Raw genomic sequence first — 7,721 nt, 5'->3', positions numbered from 1 at the left:
CCAAGTCTCGGATCTAAGACCCAAAGCTAATCCGGAGTATACCTGCGAGAATCTGAGATCCGTCCTCTCGAACACCTCCTTATTGACGTGATGATCGCCCGAGCACCAGATCTGGATGAGCAAGCCTGATGTCCCAAAGCTTGAGTCTGTTAATTTCTGAGTCTCCAATCCACAGGGCTTTCGCCTCTCCAAATTCCCAACCCTCAAAAATGAACCTAAGGCCTAGCCTATTATGCACTCATATCTGTCTAGCACAATCTCGGCGCACTTCAGGGTGCTCGGCCTATGCGAGCCACCTTGGTGCTCGCGCCAACCGGGAAAAGCCCCCCACCCCTTTGAAGGTGCTCGCTTTCTCTTTTTGTGTTTCCGCTTTGTTCGTCCTGATTTATCAAGCTAGTCTCTATTTTATATCTATTTGGCAGTAAATGGATGCTTCTTGATTGTGCAGTGTAATTCCGCTTCTGATTGAGCTTCTAAACCGATCTGATCGATCTCATTTCTATGTATGCTTTGTTGAGACTCGTTGAACTCTCTACTCTATCTCTCGTGTATGGCATTGCATTCCGTGTCGTTGATGCAATTCGTCGATCTCGTCTCCTCGTTGGTTCGTCCAGTTTGTGCCGACTGAGCTAAAGACCTATAAGCAATTTATATGCTACAGATACCCCCTCCAAAGTATTTCAGTCTCGTCTTTTATAGAAATGTCTAATACTTTGGATATTATTTCCCCATCTTCAGTCGTGAAGTGACCTCTGGAATGACTCCTTCTTGACTCAATTCTTTCCAGTATCGGTGCTTTGTCAAATGCGCAAGAGTTCCGATGCTGCATTTATTGTCTACTCATTCGGGAAAATGCAACTGAAGTCAATTCCTGTTTCTGATTTTTAGCTCGGCTTGTTGATTGAACACAGTAACGAACCCTCGATTTTCGGCGTTCTTTTTGCCGACGCCGTGCCCGGATAGTTTGGCTGCTTATCCTTAAGATGAAAAACTCCAGAACTTCTCAACCAATATATAGGAATGTTTATACTCGTAACCTTCGGCAGTGTAAGAAGCAGTATACTTCTTACTTTTCGGATGGTGTTCTTCATTCAACGCATTGGATACCGATTGACTAGGTACGCTTTCCGCGTTGACTAGGGTTGAACGCTACGTTGATTTATTTGATCGCAACGCATGACTCGTTGACCTAGAGGTTACGCCGTTCCGCGTTGACCTTAGGTTTTGCACGCGTACGTGACTGTTGATCCAACGCGGTGCTGGCGTTGACCTATGTAACGTGCTCCCGGCTTTAACCTTAGGGTTTTACATGCGTATGTTGCTCAGCTCACAGACCAACTAAAGAACTGATGCGTCAGGATCTTCTTATTTTGTAATTTATGGTATTTTTGCATATATTCCTGCAGTCCATTCAAACTTTTGTGGCCTTTACCGATACCGTTGAGCGCGGCTAGCATGCGGATTGTTTAATCCGTCCGCATTAACGTTACGTAAAAGAGTTAACCCTTTAGTCACGATATTTGAATAAGTAGACTTTCGTCTTTCTCTGTAAAAGACTAACTTAGCAACGTTATCAGACGTGACTTAGATTTGGGCAAATCCGCAGCCTTGCAACTAGTTTGCAATGCTATTACCATTACCGTTGATCGGCTTACATGCGATTGTCTTAATCCGTCTGCAGTGACGTTATGCTAAAGGAAGAACCCCTTATGACTGATTCTACGACCTTCGAAACAGTAGACTTCGTTTCCTCGCGGAATAGACTCACCCGCGCGACCGTGTTAGCGTTGACTTTATCGATTTGGCAACCCCGCCGTAAACGATTTATAGCCTTTACCGACACCGTTGACTGTTATGCATGGCCGGATGTCTAAATACCGTTCGATGTAACGTTATGCTAGAGATTGAAATTCCTAGACTTGCTATATGTATCAAACTCGCCATTGTATATATCTACCCGGCAACGTGTATAGTACGTTATCTTATCCCCTTAGCTTCGGATGCAGATACCCCAGAATCGAACTCTGTGCTTATTCAATCAGGTAAAAGACTAAACCCGGCGACACGTGTTAGTTCGACATATCCTTTCTTAGGATCATAGATACATTCAGGCCATCGTGTTAAGCATGGATTTTGTTTATTCAATAAACAACCCCACAATGTTGAATATGTGGACGAATATTCTTCAACCTTAAGAACTAACGCAGCTCGGTTAGGCGCAGACTATCCTTGCTTCAGTTTCAGGATAGTAATACCCCAGATCTAACTTCTTTGTACGCGAAAAAGACAAAACCCTGCACACGTTTAGGTGTCGACATATCTTCTAGGATTCAGATGACATCCCTACCTTGAGCACAGATTTTGTATCATATATATCTCTTGGGTAAGCCAACCCTAAATTGGAGAGAGAATTTATATTCTATCCCCGACAATGAAGAGGAAGAATTTTTTCTATCCTTCACTGTAAGAGACTCGAGTGGATCTCCACCCCCAGAATCCACTTGGACGATTGTTTCCTTGGTGAAACAATCCTCCCCGGCTATTATTTTCTTGGTGAAATAATACCCGTAGTACTGTGTAGATCCGACCGGATCTAGATCTCGTGGTGGTCCACGGCAAACAACCCCGGCGCAGGCAAAGAACCCACAAAAGCGAGCGACCGCAAAACAGGAGCTCGCGATTCGTTCGACAAACAAGGAAACAAAGTTGTAATCTTTCTTTATTTTTATTTTGATTTTCATTGTAACCGGATCTTATAAAAAGACCGGATCTTTTGTAACCGATAAACTGTTGTAAAAGATAGCAATGGAATCAATGAAGAAAGCAACGATTTTCCCCGCGAACACTAATATGCAAATTACATGCCACTTTCAGTAGTTTCCCCACCACGATACTTATTACAATAATCTACCCACATAGCAATTACAATTTGGTCCCTCTTCTCTTTCCATTCATTCCTTAAATCTCTTTCCTCTCCTTGTGTCATAGTTTGAGTAAAGTCAACAACATTGTCATCTTCACCCTCATTAACTATTTCTCCATCATCATCTTTAATAGTAATGTTCTCATTCAATAAGTCATCGCCCGGATCAACCATGGCAATGTAGTTATGAAGTATACTACAAGCTAAAACTATATCAACTTGGGTAGGAAAAGGTTAATGTGGCTTTGCAGTGAGGATTTTGAATTAATTCTTCAATATTCCAAAGGATGATTTAATTTTAGACCTTAGCGATGAATGTCTTAAATTGAACAACTCTCTTTTGTTGTTTATTGGCCTACCCCTGTGCTCATTTAAATAGTAATGTACACCATGATAAAAAGAGATGAAGCCAGGCATGATAGTGTAGCATGCATAACGCAAGTAGTATTTGCCTACAATTATAAAGAACACAATATAGTAAAGAAATATATCTTTAAAAATTATAATTGAATATTAAATATTCATTTTAGTGATTAGTTACCATCACAGACTCTCAGTCCATGAGGTTATGGTCTTGAAAGTGCATCTTGTAGTACACTATAATCATTTGTAGACCCCTCTATACGGCGAGAACATACAAAAATAACTTAACTAGAGTGCCTACGGCTAGAATATTTTGAATTACACCTTTACAGCCTCTAAAATGGGCAACAAGTCTGTCGGGAAGCATGACATCAATGTGGGTTCCATCTATTTCATACAATAACAAAGCCCTTTTATGCAAATGCAATTCTGTTTCATGTATTAAATTACTCTTATTTCATACAATAACAAAGCCATTTTATTCAATGCTTCTTATATGAATGAGTTCACAAGCTTGAAATAAGGATAGTATGAGGGATTGTTTGCAACCTCTAGCACCACTTCATTTGGAGCTTGCTTCATGTACCGCCCCCTTATACGATTAACTACTTCTAAGCATTTATTAAAATATCTAGAAATTGTTTCTCTTAATCTTACGAAATGTGACCTTATTATTCGATTTTTTTATTTTATGTCCTCATATATTAAGGAACATGATCAATTGTTCTTCTGGTTTAACATAATATGAATTCTTTAATAGGCCTATAACTCTTATTATTCTAATAAGATTTTCAAATGCCTGTGGCCTCATTATAACATAATCTCTACAACTTTGACTATAGCTAGAAAACACACAGTATATGTGTGCATTTTAAGACTCTATCTTTTGTTTTTCCCCACCATATGGTGATAAGCGATAGATTTCTGACTACAACACATTCTCATTAAATATACAAATGCAGTAACAATGTTAGAAATAGTAGCATTACTCGACATCCTTATTAACATTTTCTCATCAACATCATCCATCTACAATGATCGAAAAATACCGTCTTAAACATATGCAAATGTTTAAACTCAAAGCAATTTCTAAAACTTAGCTAATATAAAGTTTAGCAAATTATACAAGTAAATCAATATTTTCTAATAACAATTATAATATCATACTACAAATCCATATAAAACTCATAGTGTATCCAAGATTTTGAGCTAAGGAAATCTATTTTATAAGCATTTATAGTAGTAGCATAACTAGGTTATAAACAGAGCATAACTGATCATGTAATAAATGTAAGCTCATAAGAAATGTCATGCAATGAATCATGATGTAAACTCCTAAATGAATCTAAACAATTTCTATCCTTAATCATAAATAATTCAGAATAAGAAGAAAAAAGTAAACACAAAGTAAAGAATTATGAACAAAAATTGAGAAGCTCATGAAATATTGACAAGAAATAAATAGAATCTAAGTTGCAAGAGAACAACTATCAAGTTATAGTATAGAAAAGTATCAATCCCACGAGAAAGGTATTGTAGAAAATAATTAAAATTGGTTTTCTAGGTTGTGTCTATGACAATTTAGGAGTGATGAAAGTGGTTGCGGAGAGATAAAGACAGTGGATGTGATAATATGTAAATAAAACAAAACTTGATCCAGAGGGGAGAAAGAAAGGTGAAGAAAATAAAGGAAAATAAAATCAAGAAATAAATAAAAAATCAAGAATAAAGAGGAAAATCAAGAAAATAAAATATGGAGGATTCAATTTAGAGATATAAAGAATCTAGAATTAAATCCACTAGCCAACTTCACTTATAGATTATGAACTATTCTCATTTTGTCACATTTTACTTTAGATTTATTAAGCATAGACTACCAAACCACTTAAGGAAAGCATAACCTATCAAATTATCATCCAAATAAAATTAACATTCATGAAAAGAACAACAACTAGATAGTAATTCTAGAATTTATAAGCATAGATTATCAAATTCTTCTTCTACCAACTAGTTCTCTAGTTGATTATCCTAAGCATGATCATTTTAAGCACAAGAGAATAACTCATAAATTATAAAAGAAATCAAACTAGTTTCATACAATTCTAGAATTCCTATAAGAATTACTTTCACATCTTAAAAAATAAAAATAAATAAATAAAATCTATACTAGAGAGAGTAAAAGGAAGAGAATGAACATAAAAAATAATTCCGAAGAGGGTTCTAGCCTCTTGGAAAATAAAAGGAAAAGAATAAAAATAAAAACTCATTTCCAAGAGGGTTCTAGCCTCTTGGAGAATAAAAGGAAAAGAATGAATAAATATTAATTGCAAAGAGGATACTAGCCTCTTTAAAACAATGCAAGAAATTAAATTCTAAACTATGTAAGAAAAAAAATTTGTACTAAAAAATAAAGACATAAAAGTAAATCTACTCTACAAGGCATCAAAATAAATTTAAAACAAGAGAGTTCTAGCTCCTTGAATATGTAAAACAAGAAAAGAAAATATTATAAGAAAATAAAAGATAAAAGAGAAAATTTACATTACAAGAGGGTTCTAGCCTCTTGAAAACAAACATTCATCTTCATCTTCATCTTCATCTTCATCATCAAACAAAGAGAAGAAAAGAAAAATATGAAGAGGTAAAAAATTCTTTTCTTAATTACAACAAAGTTATACTTTTAGAAGGCCTTCTCGATTAAGAGTAGCCCCCCTCTCCAAATGGAGTTATTACAAAATTTTCCGCACATAAATTCATCACCTTTTATCCCTATTTATACCCTATATAGCAAGCAATAAGAACAATTGGATTTTACCTGGGCTTCAAGGATTAAATCATAGCCACAAAATAAGTTTGTGACAAACCAATTGGTCGGTCAATCGATTGACCAATTGGTTAACCAACCGTTTAGAATTTCAAAATTTTAAAAATGTAGATAGCTCCGTCTCATCGAGATAGGTGATTTTTATATATTATACATTAAATTCTGCGTTCCGTATTGGGAGATATCATTATTTCTTTGTGGATGATCATCTTGAGCATGATTTGTACTTGATTTCTTTTCATATTGGATCCTTACTTCTTCGGCTTCTATAGATCACTTGGCTTAATCCCGGACTTTAATAAAAGGTTAAAAAATAAGAAAATTTGTTTTCAGCTTTTATTCATTAATTCTTCATTAACCTGCAAATTAAGATAAAATATGTTATTAGTGACATATTTATTTAAATAAGATAGATAATGAGGGTATAAAAATATAATAAAAATATGATTATCAAATATAGATAAATGCCACAGGTAGATAAATGGATGTGCACAGAGGGTACTTACAAAATTGAGGAAGGATTGAAAAAGTTACTAAATTATTTGACATATTGATTTCAGGACTAGATGGGACTAAATTCAAAACAATGGAAAGCCAAATTTTAATGCTCAGAACCTTTTGCCTTAAGAAATATTTTGACTATGAACTAACGAAGTTTCTCTTCATGTATGTACATCTGACTGTATAATTTTCCTTGTTAGTGTATCTCTCTCTCAGAATGTGACTCTATTAGAAGATTAAGCTTCAATTTGTTGATGTCTACTAGCTTGGTTCATTGGTTCATACTGCTAATGATCTTTTATGGAGAAGTGTTTAGTGAGCTTTGTCTACTTTATCAATGGATCAATAAAGCAACAGACATGAATTATTGGATGTTTCATGACCTCTCACACCCCATAGTTTTATAGATGGCGAACGATCTCCGAAAAAATTCATGAAGGAGACAGATGGAGCAATACATCGTTTGCACTAGGAATCCTCAATCTAGGAATCCTCAATCTCAGGATGTAGATGCACCCTAGGAGACTACAAGGATGAACTTCTATTTGTTAAGGAGCTAATTAATATTGTTTTATCTAGATAACATGATTTATAAGGCTGGAAAAGTTAACTACAATGAAGTAACTCAAAATGATATAAAAGATTACAAGATATATGAGTAAATTGTAAATTAGAGATAATTTGCTGAAAACTAGATCATAACTTGAGCATAATATCTTCTCAAAATCTGAGCTCATGAGTATCATTGGCTATTTCATCAAGCTAATCATCATAAAAACCCATCTCCCAAAATCTAATCTTTAATAAAAAAATGCAATTGATCTGCTGAAGAACCCCTGGAGCACAACAAAATAAAACCCTAATTTGCCTACAATAAAAATATTTTACAAAGTAGAGAAAGGTTATACCTTTACTTTGTTATGGAGTAGATCCAACGGCCGAGAGGTGAAATTTTATAGTACGAACTGCTAACCAAGAAATCAAGCCGTCGGATCGAAAGAAGAGAATATAGAGGAACTGCAGACTACATCCAAATCGGAGAAGATCGCGTCTAAGAGCAATTGGAGAATCAAAACTTAAAAAAAATCAAAATATCCCCTTCTTATAAAC

Source organism: Asparagus officinalis, chromosome 1 (genome assembly GCF_001876935.1).
Source record: "Asparagus officinalis chromosome 1, Aspof.V1, whole genome shotgun sequence".
NCBI lineage: Eukaryota > Viridiplantae > Streptophyta > Magnoliopsida > Asparagales > Asparagaceae > Asparagus > Asparagus officinalis.
This window is presented reverse-complemented; position numbering follows the sequence as displayed.